Source organism: Gnatocerus cornutus, chromosome 4 (assembly GCF_029298725.1).
Source record: "Gnatocerus cornutus isolate USDA-ARS CGAHR chromosome 4, icGnaCorn1.1, whole genome shotgun sequence".
In the NCBI taxonomy this organism is placed as follows: Eukaryota; Metazoa; Arthropoda; class Insecta; order Coleoptera; family Tenebrionidae; genus Gnatocerus; species Gnatocerus cornutus.
In genome coordinates, this window is record NC_142236.1 from 19,915,550 (window position 1) to 19,929,887 (window position 14,338).

General features: G+C 32.0%; 1 long non-coding RNA gene across 1 annotated transcript in view; it reads left to right on the forward strand.

Annotated features, from left to right (window-relative positions):
* The first annotated feature begins 654 nt into the window (after positions 1-654).
* LOC148176623 (uncharacterized) overlaps positions 655-14,338 on the forward strand; it is a 54,958-nt gene continuing 41,274 nt past the window's right edge. Inside the window, exons 1-2 of the long non-coding RNA XR_015769884.1 lie at positions 655-758; positions 816-923. This is a non-coding gene — a long non-coding RNA (uncharacterized LOC148176623). The remainder of the gene's footprint in view (positions 759-815; positions 924-14,338) is intronic.

Sequence of the window (14,338 nt, forward strand, 5' to 3'; positions counted from 1 at the left end):
ACACCTGGGTTCACTACACAATTTACGAGGAAAATAGCTCCACTATTATATTAAAAAATGGCGATATCATTCACAGAATTCAGGATTTTAGTCCAACTCATGTTGCAGTAAAATCCAAAGAAAAAACATACAGAAAAATACATGACCGTAAGTTTCTGTAAAAAATGTTAATTGTTGATTTATTTGATTTTCTCTTTTAGACGAAGTACTAGTAGCTGATCAAATTTCTAGAAACTCAACAATAATACAGCTACCAAAAATTTCGTGTTTGATGTTGTATGCTAACTTATGCCCACACTGTCGACTTGAAGTTACCAATTCTGGAGAGCTCCAATCTCTTTTAGGAGAGAAAGAGTCCGCCGTCGGCAGTCTGAACGCGTGGAACCATCTAGAAATTTCTTCAAAATCCGGAATTAATATCACTTTGTCTAGACAAACTGACGAGCCACACATGGAAGGAATTTGGATTATTGACTTGAGAGAATGCCCCACTGTTTTTAAAAGAAAACTACCATCGAAAGAAGTCGCTGCCAACAAAACTTGTCAAACTTTAAACGAAAATGATTCTTCAGTGGGATCACTTAAGAAAAGCTCACAATCTCTTTGCAACGCTGGTGAACTGGGACAAAACTGCAGCCTAAAGTGTGAAGATATTCTAGGTTCTGACAGAAAATTTTGTGAAGAGTATCAGATTTGTGAAAACACTCGTTCTGATTGTTATTGTGCTTGGGGGTCTCAAGGACCGTTATGCAAAGAGAGTAAGTAATTAGACTCTTTGATTTTGGTTGGTATAACCAGAAATCGAATTATTTTAGCTTGTCAAAATGGAACATGGGGTCCATCCTGTAAGAAAATCTGTCCCTGTTCTGACAATTGCGACAAAATAACGGGAGAATGTTTAGAACAATCGTCAAAATCAAGTAGTAAGTTTATTTATATTTGATTTTTAAATGGAATATTGTTATGTTCTTTTTGTTTTAGAAATAACAAAGCCGTCTGTGCTTCTCGTACTGACTTTATTTTTCAAGTTTCTTAATAATGGTCTCTGAGTGAGGTGCCTGCTTGTATTGATGACTGCTATAGTTCGTAGAGTGAGAGTTTGAATGAGAGAAAAGTGACTAAATCTACGCAATAAAAAGTGTACCATACGCGCGAAATTTAATATAACCCCAGTAACTGACAACCCTGTCAACCCATTTCGTGTTTTTAGTGTATTTTGTAGCATAATTTATTGCCAACCTATATGTCAACTGCCGAAATATCCCAATCTCTCACCGGATGTACTATAACTGGTCCAAACTAAAGAGAGACATCCTAAAAATATACAAAAGTGATATTTAATTTAATTCTTACTTTTAAGTTAAAGGATTACTTGCTTATTGTTTGCAATTGAGATTATTATTAAATTATTACATTCCTATGATATTATATTTATATGACATTAAGCTTTCAGGAAATTATCATATTTTTTATATTACATGTACTAATTTGTATTAATAGAAATTATAGGAAAAAAAATATTGTTAAACCTCCTTATAAATATGTATGTTGTGTTAAGTAAACGAGGTCTGCCATTTCATGATTTGTCTAATTCAAATTGTCTTTTCTGAATTAACCCAAATTTACAATGTTTCCACGATAAAGTTCTTCCAGCAAATAGTTCGACTGAGGTGACAACAATTCTGTCCAATTTTGGTCGTCGAAAAAATATAGTTTGAAATGGGTATTCTGCATTCGTAAGGAAACCTATTTATAGAACACACAATTTTGTAAAATTGGTTTATTTTCCGTTATTTACGGTCACATGATATGAGAAAATAGATATCGAGTTTTAGATAAGATAAAATTTCATAGGAACGATTTCTAAATAGAAGCGTTTACTGTAGATAAGTAAAGTTTACAACGCAATCATTTTCACAAAAGACGTGCCTTCACTAAAGTTGAAATGAAAAGTTCGAAGTTTGTGCTTAATAACAAATTAGTGCTTTTATAATCTTAATACAGAGGGTATAAAAATAGCGGATTAACGCTGCAGTATGTTGTATATGTGCGCCTGAGGAATCTTAGCACTATTGTTCTGCAGTTTCTATCTTCGCAACCAGAATATGTTGAGTTCACGTTGTAATATACAGGGTAAGTAAACACGAATAAAGTGCAAAGATTTTAATCCCGGTATCAGACAACGCACTTTGAGATACTGACCAAATTTCGCGTTCCGAAACGTCACCGTTTTCGAGAAAAAAATGGTTAAAGTTTTTGCAGAAAATGCCGGACGACACTGATTTATTGGGACAAGTCAAGGATTCATCATCAGTTGAGTGTTGGGAAGAAAAACGCTAATTAACAAATCACCAATGGAGGGCACTTGGTCAGTTTTCGTAATAATTGCAGGTTATTTTTTTGTTATTTTGATTATAATTAAAGTTTCAGTTTGATCCACAAAAAGTCATTTTACCACCAATCGATCGAGATAAAGATTGGCTCTTTTGAGGGCCCAATTTATTTCAAACAAATTAGTTTTTTGCAATAGGCACTTTTGAAAATGTTGTTTTTAAAACCAGTAATTAAGTGAAAGTTAAACAAGTATGATAAGTGATAATGATAAGATAAGAGGGAGCTTAAACGTTTTTTGTTTGAACGGTTTTTGCAGTCATTGGGAAACAGGGTTTAAATTCAGTTGCATAAAACCTCCTTTCTACGGTCCATTCTAGAGTGAACCGAATTTGATTTACGACCGGTTTTAAAATATATTAGACTATATTTTGCGATCAGAAAATTTACAAATCCTATTGCACCCTTGATGATATTTGATGATATATCGTGTGATTCATTAAATTTCCATTCTAGGTAGGCCGTGTATTTTGGACGTGCGTTGACTTCTTGTTCGATAACTAGCAAATCTCGCAAATATTAAGTCGAAACTACTGTAATGGTGTTAGTTACGACATGAATTTTTTTCTCAAAGCCAACTGCGAATGGAAATTTAATGAATCATACAATATGTTTAATTAACAGGTTTAATTACTCTCATTCTATTAACTTTTTTTATCTTAATGTTAATTAGGTAAATAACACATGTAAATGAGGATTAACTTTAAAAATGATTTAACGAAACAAGACTACTCTGATCTGATTTGCGCTATGACCAGTTAAAAGTTGGGGTCATACTATAAATCATAGGTAGGTACGTTGAACGCATATCACATTTATATAAATAGTTCTATGAAATATTGACAATAAAATGATATCATTCAAAACGGCAACATACAGGGTGATTTTTTTAAAACGGCAGGCGTTGTAGAATTTTTATTTATGAACCAATTTCAAAAATTTAAAAAACAAATTAAATGGTTTTTAATTTACTATTTTAAAACTTTTCTAAATGTCTTAGTATCTTTTGGGCGATACTCAACTTTCCTATTTTAAATTGGAACCCTTTTTTTTTTCATAATTTGGAAGATATTAATTTTCTTGATTCAGAAATGTGCAATATGTTCTATTTCTACCAAAAATATTTTAAAAACATTATCAAAATTGAAAAAAAAATAAGCAATAAAAGTTAATAAAATCTATTGCATTGTGTCAAATAAAAGAATGCCGTTATTGTAATGTCAAAAAGCAGCAAATAACAGAAAGGATCGGCATTTTTTTTGAAATTATTAATAACAAAAGACAATAATAATTACAAATCAGAAAAAACAACTACCTAATTTAATTAAAATACTGTTGAAACGCCATCCCGTTTTTTTCATTGCACAATTGACACCTACGAGAAATGCATTGTGCAATGTAAAGTGTAGCCTATCTTGTTGAAAGAAAACTTGTTCTTTCTGTTATTTGCTGCTATTTGACATTACAATAACGATATTGTGTTATTTGACACCACGCACCTAGATTTTATTAACTTTTATTGCCTAATTTTTTTCATTTTTGATATTTTATTTTAAATATTTTTTGTAAAAGTAGAACATATTACACATTTCTGAATCAAGAAAGTTAATATCTTCTAAATTATGAAAAAAAAAATGGGTGTCAATTTATAATAAGAAAGTTGAGTATCGCCTAATAGATACTAAGACATTTAGAAAAATTTTAAAATCATCAGTTTATAGTAAATTAAAAACCATTTAATTTGTTTTTTAAATTTTTGAAATCGGTTCATAAATACAAATTCTACAACGCCTGCCGTTTTAAAAAAATCACCCTGTATGTATATTTAATAACAGAAATGCAGTTTAAACATACATTGCTTCGTCATTATTGACAGAAAATCTTCTCGCTGGATTTTAATTACGTTGAATCGTGGTTGTTAATTTTTAAATTCCGCAACAATTTTCATCTAATTCTTTAAAATAAAAGACAAACATTTCTAGTTGCCTTTTCAATCATGTCAAAATCAGCGTCGTTTGGCAAATAGGAGTTTAATTCACATTTTTATGTGTTATTTAACTTATTAACATTAAGGTAAAAAATGGAGTTGAAATTATAAGAAAAGGAGTAATTAAATTTGTCGGAAAAGCGTCGAATAATCCAGGGGGGTTTTGCCCCATTCGAATTTCGATTTTTTTTTGCAGAATTACTATCTACAGCGGTGTCTGATATTGTGGTTAAAATTTTTGCACTTTATTCGGATTCACTCTGTATGTATGTACCGGGTGTTCCGCAAATTACTGGACATAAAAAAATAACATGGGAATTTAAATTCTATTTTGTCCTGCTTTCCCGAACTTTCAAATAAAATTCGGTTAATGGTGGATTGTGCTTTCAGAGGTTTTAATTTAGAGAAAGAACTATTTTTAAGTTCTTGCAAGACCCCAAGCACAAACCTCGTTACAGAATTTTTACTTTTCATTTTACTCTTAGAAAATGACATTCTTATAGCAACCTGTCTTAAAGAGTTTTAATGCAGAAGTGCATTTAACTTATTTAGAAAAAACAAGAGTTGGCTATTTATCAAAAAAATGCATATTAAGCCTTAACAATGACTCTAATTTTCAAGATATCTCTGCTTCTGACTTTTTAAAACATTTTTATAGTCGACACGGGTTAGCAAATCCAAAGTTATAAATAATCGCCAATACAATGTTTATTATTTGATAAGATACGAATATAAGATAAGATTGTGAGTTACAAAGTGTCTCAACATCTGCTAATGTCATGACGTTCAACATTGCAAGGTTTTCTTTAGATCGCATTTCTAAAACTGGTAAGTTTTGCATGTTGTAATAGTGTAACCCATCAGAACACAACAACAAAGGAACATTATTTATAATTATCATAAAACACGAGTAGTCCGGTCAAATTAGACATTCGGTGCTACATAAATTCGCAACAAGCTGAATTTTGGTACAATTGTTCAAAATACAATTATAAATAAACCCTGAATGTTCCCCATCATTCCCGTGTATGGAAATTTTTTTATTTAAGGTCAAAGGTCAACAAAATGAGTTTTTCGCCATTTTCAGCAAAACGGTAAGTTTTATCATAAAAATATTTCAAACTAAAATTGTAGATCATAAAATTATCTATAAAAAATATATCAACACTTTTTTTCCTACAAGCCACCGTTTCAGAGATATAGCGATTCAAACAGTTGTAACAGCCACCTATGAGATAGTGTACTTTGCGCGTTTTTTTTAACGTGGTTTCCCCAGTAGGCCTACTCCACAAGTCAGTAACAATCCTGTTTAATTAAAACTATTGTAAATAATGGATATTAGCAAAAAAAAAGCGATGTTGATAAAAAAAGTTGAGACATTTATTCATCTGAGTCGTAATTTTCGAATTCTGCTTCTCGATTTTCTTCTTGTTCTTCTTCTGCTTCATTCTCGTTTTGGGTGCAAGTAAATTCAGCCAATAACGATGTATCGCAAGTCAGCTCGTTGAAGTCAAATAAATCATCAATTGTTGATGATTCAACATTAGAGCATGACTTGCCTTGGCAACTTGTACACCCCAGAGAACAGAACAGTCCCACTTTTTTGCAACCACATTTTGCGCTGCATCCCTTTTTGCAGTTGCAAAAAATTGCGTTTAGTAATTTTTCCGGCGCAGGTGGAAGCAAAGTTGGAACTGGTTCCAATTCATTGTTTACTAACTTCCAACCCCAGTCTGTTGGGTTTTTCTAAAAACCAAGCCACACTTGAACTCAGTATTTTATTCAATAAATAAAGGGACTGGGTTTCATTTTATACCTGTTATTTTATATTTTAAGTGCAAGTTACAATGACCGATAGAAAAATATTTTAACTTCTACTATATAATAATACAACTCTAGATATGAATATACGTGGCGTACTCAAACATGTTATGACGATTACAACTGTTACAACTTTTTGAATCGCTATATCTCTGAAACGGTGCCTTGTAGGAAAAAAAGTGTTAATATATTTTTTGTAGATAATTTTATGATCTACAATTTTAGTTTGAAGTATTTTTATGATAAAACTTACCGTTTTGCTGAAAATCGCGAAAAACTATTTTTTTGATCTTTGACCTTGAATAAAAAAAATTCCATACACGGGAATGATGGGGAACTTTCAGGGTTTGTTTATAATTGTATTTTAAACAATTGTACCAAAATTCAGCTTGTTACGAATTTATGTAACTTCACCCTAGCTTTTTGGTCTAATTTGACCGGACTAGTGAGCAAACAAGTAAAATTTTGTTTCTAAAATAAGTAATCAGATCTATTCAAAACCGTCACTTTAATTATGAGCAAATAACATAATATACTGGTTGTGTGTAGGCGGTTATTTTTGATTCATTTAAATAAAAATAACGATTCATATTTCTTAAAATAGACCGTCATTAAATTCAATTTTACGTTGATCTTACCTGTTTTTGATCAAAATCTTGTAAAAAAAGTGACAATATATAAATTCTGCGGAACATTTAGATGGAAAACTTCATGAACTACAGGAAAGAAGTAAATCTATAAATAATTGTGTCGCAGAACACACCGAAAGATAAGATAAAATTTCGTTGGAACAATTTCTATATAGATAACAGGACCGTATGAGGCCATAACTAGCTTTTTTGAATATACAGAGTGTCCCAGAACTCGCGACCCATAGAGCAAGGGAGGGTGGCGACAGCAATACAGATAGTAAATATCAAAACAAAAATTGATTAACTTTAACAGTATTCGAGAGAGGATAAAAAATTAACGACCAATCCCGGAAGCTTTTCGTTTCGAAATTTTGGTTCAGAATTGTTGCCTCCATAAGCTTTTTTTCTTTGGGTCATGAGTTCTGAGACACTCTGTATACATTTTTAATCAAAATATTAACAAAATCTATTCAATATACTGATTTTTTTACATACACACAATTTCTTAACGTGCACTGAGTTTAAGTGTGTAGATTATGGAAAATTAGTTATGGCAAGTAGACTTTCTATTTTGCGAATCCTAGCAATTACAAGACACCCCTCGCCCATCGTCGGCTAAACGATCCTGATTGGCCACCCGTATTTCCGTTTTAACTCAATTATCATGTGCCTTAAATATTTTTCGTTCATGTGCCTGTTTTCTCTAGGTCACGTGTTCTAGGACCTACAGATATGTAATATATATTCAACAACAAATTTGTTAAAAATAACTTTTAATTGTAGTTTCTGAAAAGTTTTACCAAGATATATTTATTGTCTATTTGTTTTTGATTTCAGGTCAATACATTCACCAAAGAAAACTTTTGTTCTGCTTGATTGAATGGTGGCATCTCTAATTCTTTCACCGGGCTGTGCAATATCACGCGAAGACATAACTACCCTCAAAATAAGAGATAATTTGTGTCAATCAAGAATAATAATTTAACCAAGTTCCTGCAGGCACCTACAATAATGAAACTGCCCATAACATCTGGATCCACTTCACAATTTATCTGGAAAATAGCATCATAGAACGGCGATATTATTCACAGATATATGGGTTTAGGTCCAACTCATATTGCAGCAAAATCCACAAAAAAACATAGTGGAAAGTACATGACTGTAAGTTTCTCCAAAAAGTGTGAATTTTGAATTTATTCGATTTTCTTTTTTAGACGAAGAGCTTGTAGCAAACCAAATTTTAATAGTACAGTTACCAAGAATTGTAGAGGAGACGGAGGAAAATGTTCCTTCGAGGTAAAATGACTCCCTTTGATTCCCAAACTGGCGAGGTCAGATCCACACAACAATATCCGCAACAATGTAAGTAGATTAAGGCATTAAATAAACGAATAGACAGAAACTAAGCGTCCGAATATATTCTTCTCTCTGAGCTTACATGGTGGAGGCGCCCTATAACAATCCCGTAACATTGATTAAGAATAAACGAAACTGTAAAAAAATTTCAAGTAACATTTAAAATTAAATTTGAAGGGAGAAGTATATTGCAAGACGTTTAGATAAATTTAGGTAACAAACTCCAAAAGTCTGATAAGACCGGTTGTTCTATACAGATGGACTTGGACACTCAATAAGGAAGATCAAGAAAAACTTGAAATTTGGGAGATGAAAATGCTACGGAAGATATTTGGGGGTGTTAAGACACAGGATGGGGAATGGAAGAGAAAAACCAACCGAGAAGTCAAGTATATGTTCAAAAAACCAGGAATCAGCCAGAAAATAAGAGCGCAGAGAACAAGCTGGTTAGCACATATTGTGCGGATGACCAACCACAGAGTCACGAAAAAATGTCTAGAAGAAGGAACTGGCGAGAATAGAAGAAGAGGTCGCCCGAGAAAAAGATGACTGGACGAGACAGAGAGACGAAGAGTGCCGATGGATGGGAGGGAAATGGCAGCAGATCATCAAGAGATCAAAGCCAAAAGCCTACAAGGCCTGTAGAGCTGCCATATATACAGGGTGGGTCAAGCTTGCATAGTCTCTCTGTGACGCTTTTTATAACTAACTATTTTATATTTTTGAAAAGGTAAATGTATATGTCTAAAAAAATGCATATTTAAGAATTAATTTCAGTTGTGAGGAGTGCACTATTTTTGCAGGACCGCATTCAACTTTTTATCTTTAAATGTAATCTACCACTTTTAATGAAGAATTTCCATGAGTTATTTGGTAGGCTATTCAAAACTGTTAACTTTGTAGTATTTCAATTTAAATTTTTAAATTTACCGCCGGATGTATAGTTGGTGGTATAAGCAACATGAAAAATGACGCTACGCGATACGGCCATGTTCACATATCAAACGTTTAAAACTCTTTAAAGGTCTGCTTCATCTCCCATCTAATGCCCCTCACAACTTTCAAATTTTTGGTCGCAGCGTTGTCAAGCTATGAATTTTTTTCCGAAAATTCTTGAAGTTGCAGTGTCTGACTTAAAAATTTACAGCACCATTACCTTTCGAGATATGAAAATAAAACTTGACAGGTTCAATAACTAAACTATGCTTTTTCTCTTGATTTGACAGGAAATTAATTTTATGGTTAAATGTAAAAGAGAGGCGATTTTAATTAATTTTCAGGAATTACAAATGGCTAGAACTAAATCTAATTATTTTTTAGCGAGAAAAACCATCCAAGACTAACCAGAACAGATTGACTGCAGAAGACATGAATTTAGGTAAAAAGTCTTTTAACAACCAGTTCAGAGATAAAATTAAATTATACTTTAAAGATTCCAAAAATTGATGAAAGATTCAACTGCTTGGAAGGTAACCAAGGCACTGAAGGTAAAGAGTTCAAGGAACAGAAGAAGGAACTTGAAGAGTTGTTCAACTAATTTCCGCAAAATTCTACCAAGAGGTTGGGCAACCAGTAGGAACAAACAAAAGTGAGGATGATCTGTGAGGTGGAAGAGGGATTTTTCAAACTGTTTTTAGCAGTTGGTGCTAAAGAAGAGGAGAAGTTCTGGAAGTGAATGTATTATTATTAAAATTAGTGGATTTTTTAATTAATTATTGTGTTTTTAATTTTAGGTATTATAAATGATAGGAATTCTTTATCAAAATTTGAATTTATTGTCGTATCGCACAATGTTAAGGCCCTTATGGTTTTTGAGTTACAAGCACTTTAAGTTGACCAATCACAGCCCATAAATTCTTAGATAACATTCTGTTGCTACGTTACCAGCAAAAATGTTTCCTTAAATTGCACAAAGATGCGCTGTGAATGGTTAACTTTAAATGCTTGTAACTTGATTCTATAAATGCCTGAATATTGTGCGATACGATAATCAACTCAGATTTTGATGGAAAATTTCCTATTAGAAGGAAGTTCTTCTTAGAGCAAGGGAGGATACCGACAACAATACAGATGGTAAATTGATTAAAAATAAAAATTGATTAAGGTTCGAGAAAGGATGAAAAATTGACAATCAATCCCGAAGACCATCCCAATTTCCTAGCAATGAGAGTGCATTGTTCTCCTGACCAATGGATGATGTATGTGTCCATAGTTATCGATTGTCAATATTCTGTTCAGCTTCCGGATTGGCTACAGTTTTTTTGTCTTAACTCAATTATTTTTGAGCTTAAAAATATGGGTAATAGATTTTTACGGTTTTTTAAAACTTAAATTTTTAATCAAAAATAATGTTTGTTTTGTTTCAGAATTACGTAATTCTTAAATTTTATAAAAAATGTTTATAAGCTGAAGCTCAAGCATTACGAAAAAGGCCGCAAGAAAAAGTTATTGAAAGCCAGTGTATATAATACCCTGTATGTACATAGGTACTCATATACTTTTCAAAATTTACACATACGTGTTTTGAGAACAACTAGACAGTAGTATCACGTCATTTTGTCAAAATTATGACTTTTGGGTGGTGGAAAGGCTGAAAAATTGCTCGTAATTTAATAATATTCATTCACAAAACATAAAAATCAAGTTACCTTTGATTTCTGTAAAATCAGAGTGTACTTTTCAATTATTATTTCATGGGACTGGGAAGTTTGTTGTCCATGTCAGTTCAGTTTGTTTATTATTATTATTATTATTTTGAAATTTTAGCATTATAATTGACAAATGTCCATTTGGTTACCATTCTCACCAACTGTTCCGTTTAGGGTTATTTTTTATCGCCAACCATAATAACTTTTATGTTTTGTGAATGGATATTAGCTAATTATTTGAGAAGGACATTAAATAATTACGTCTTAACGTCCGAGTTTTTTATGAATTAGTTAATATCCACAGTAAATACAAAGCTTTATTGAAACATGTATGAAGGTGGCAATGCTACCACCCAACAGTTCTGCAAATTTCCAATTTTTTATTTAAGTTTTGAAATAGCGAGGAAACCATTTTTAAACATATTTTTTGTTACAATTAATATAAATAAATGGAAATCATCAGATTTTAATCTTCGGAGTTGTTTTCATTTCCGAAAATACATTGAATATTATGGATTAAGAGTACCTAACTATGTTATTATGAATTATTTGTATCATCATTATATTATAATGTATCTACTTTACATCTAAGCATAGAAACGTATTAGATACATTTTAATGTTCATGTTTCGATAAATTAAATTAAAATAGGTACTTACTAAAAGAGTGCCGTCTACAAATAATGAGGGTTAAAGGGAGATGCTACATTTGACGTTTGGATGTTTAAGATATTTCATATAATTTTTTCTTTACGCAGAATTCTGAAGCAAAATTTACCGTTACAGATTGTTCGACAACCCCATAATGGAACAAAAGTTTTCCGCAAACAACAAACGAAAAAAGTGTTACAAGCAGATGAGGAATTATACACCAAGGGCAAATTTGAGGACTGGTGAAACAAAATTTCACTTCAAATTGTCATGCAGCAGTGAGAGAAGTCTAGGATATTTTTGGGAATTAGTATGCATTGTTTAAAATGCTGTAATTTATTTATTAAGACCCGCTCTTTTACAGTCTGTAGAACATTTAGACCAAGTTCGTTTCTCGGCGTCTCAGCTGCATACTTATAAAGCTGACTCGAAAAGTGGAAAAGTGGTAAAGAGAAACATTTACAAAGTGGAAGTGACATTTTTAAATTTAGTGAACTATTTATTTTCTACTTATGCTTTTAATTTTAAAGATTCCAAATGATGGGTGCATTTGTTTAACATTAAATTTTTATTAAATCATCGTAATTTTTATCATTTACTATTATTGAAATTTAGTGGATAAAAATAGCGAGTATTATGAATCATAACGCCTTCTAAAACGTCTTAGGGAATCGAAGCTATTGGTCAAAGGTTTTCAATATTTTCAGTTTAACAAATTTCTTTTTGATACGTACCAAGTGAGTCACTGAAACATTTTTCTGTGGTTTTGGTTAAGCTGAGTTAATAAAAGTTTTAATTAACAACAATTTAATGTAATTAAACAAAAATTTATCTTAAGTAAATATTGACATGGAAGGATTCTTGAGCATGGTTTTATTTTGACTTCCTCAGTACGTTTTAAGACTTTCCCTCTGCCTTTTTTCGACCCACAGTGCTTGTTTCTTTAAATGTCCTAACAATGTTTTGCACAGTTGCAAATAGATGGTTGTAACTGTGATCGATCGAATCAATCAAATTGTTAAAGCTCGTTAATACACAAACGTGGTAAATTTTGCCAGTCTCCATTCGCTGTTCTTTCTCCTGTGCAGAAATAAGCTTCAATTAAGAACGTTTTTTGGTCGTTTGACAAACCTATTTTAAATGAATTAGTAACTAACACCTATCAAACTGTTTTTATATCAAGTTAAGACACACGTTTACAAGAGATCAGACCACTAGATAAAGAATTCATTTGATCACTCTGTAATTTTAGTTGATTTCGAAAGTCCACGTGACCAACTTCTTGCAAGTATTGCATTTTTTTGGACATGGTATACATTTAATACACTTTTTTATTGTTAATATAGGCACTAGAAGATCTACAAACCCAAATCGACGATAAACGACAATACTTGCCACACTGTAACCAACTCGTGTTTGTAGAACCCAATTTAAACAACATAAAGAAGAGTCTATGACAAGAATCTTAGTAGGAATTCTTCAAATTATCGTCCAGTGGTACAATCCATTGTCTTAGAGGCAGCGTTTGAGTCTGATTAAATAATAACAAACTGTTAGTTATGCTCTCAGATATTTTTGTGTTCTTTTACTAGTTCTATGTTTTGTTTAATCAATTATACGATTAAAAAACAGAATAACCAGGTGGACTTCCAATTCCTCATCAACAACATTTTCAGGCAAAATTCTTTAAACAACTACATGGTTTTCAATAATGTGATATCGAGGACTGGACGCCGAAATATAATTACGATCGAACTTCAGGTAAGATCTTTTGATCTAGTAATAAAACATCATGGCCTGCTCCATTATTACTGACTTGTGCATTCGGCATTTTGAACTGATTATTAGCTCCAAAGGGTTTTCTTAGTAGTGTTTGTGTTCTTATAATTTCCGTTGTCGTGCCTTCTTTTGTCGCACTTACACGATGAGTTCAAATTGAGTGGGAGAGATCGCCGTTTCTCTGGAATCAAGCGTTCAATGGGAATTGCAATGTTTGCACAAGCCGTGACTAATACAATAAAAGGTCGTGTAAACCATATTTAGTTTTGTCGTTATTACTAATATTTAGGTTAAAGTTAATGTACAATTTGCTCTCGCTACTACCATTATTAGTTACCAGAATTAAATTAGTCTACAATGAGAAAAATTTGAATTTGAATGTTTGAATTCTCGTCAATCGGTTTGTTTGTTTGTTACCCCATCCCCTCCGCCTCAAGTGATAACGAAGTGAATAAAATTGCAGTATTTGAAGTGAACACGTTTACAGTAATGATTGAATTTTGTGACAATTTTAAGATTTCCTTTAGGTAAGATTTTGGGTTTTATAATTAATAAGCAGGCCGTGTCGTAAGTCGCGAATAAACTTGAAGAATTCATAAAGGCCGGCTTTAAAAAAAACATAAAATTGTGGTTTTCGTTGTTACGTCAGTTTCACTTCAAGGTTGAACTATCCATATTTGAAGATAGGGCGTTTCAATGTAAAAGTTCGTACAAAATTGCACGAAAACGAAAAGAGCTATTTAATGCGGTTTTTTGTGTTTGAAACAGCACAAAAAATTGTAGTGACGTTACCCTATGAGATTTATATCTTGGTTTTATAAATATCGCGAATAAACTTGACGAATTCATAAAGGCCGGCTTTAAAAAAAACATAAAATCGTGGTTTTTGTTTTTATGTCAGTTTCACTTCTTAAGGGGATATCAAACAAATTTCAGTATAGGGCAAATTCAATGTATTTTTCCAAACACGATTACTCGAAAACTACTTGAGTAAATTGCTTTCTGTTTTTTGCATATGAATCTGTTCAACGTGCACTATGTTAAATGCTGTATACAATTTGGTGTTTAGGAAAA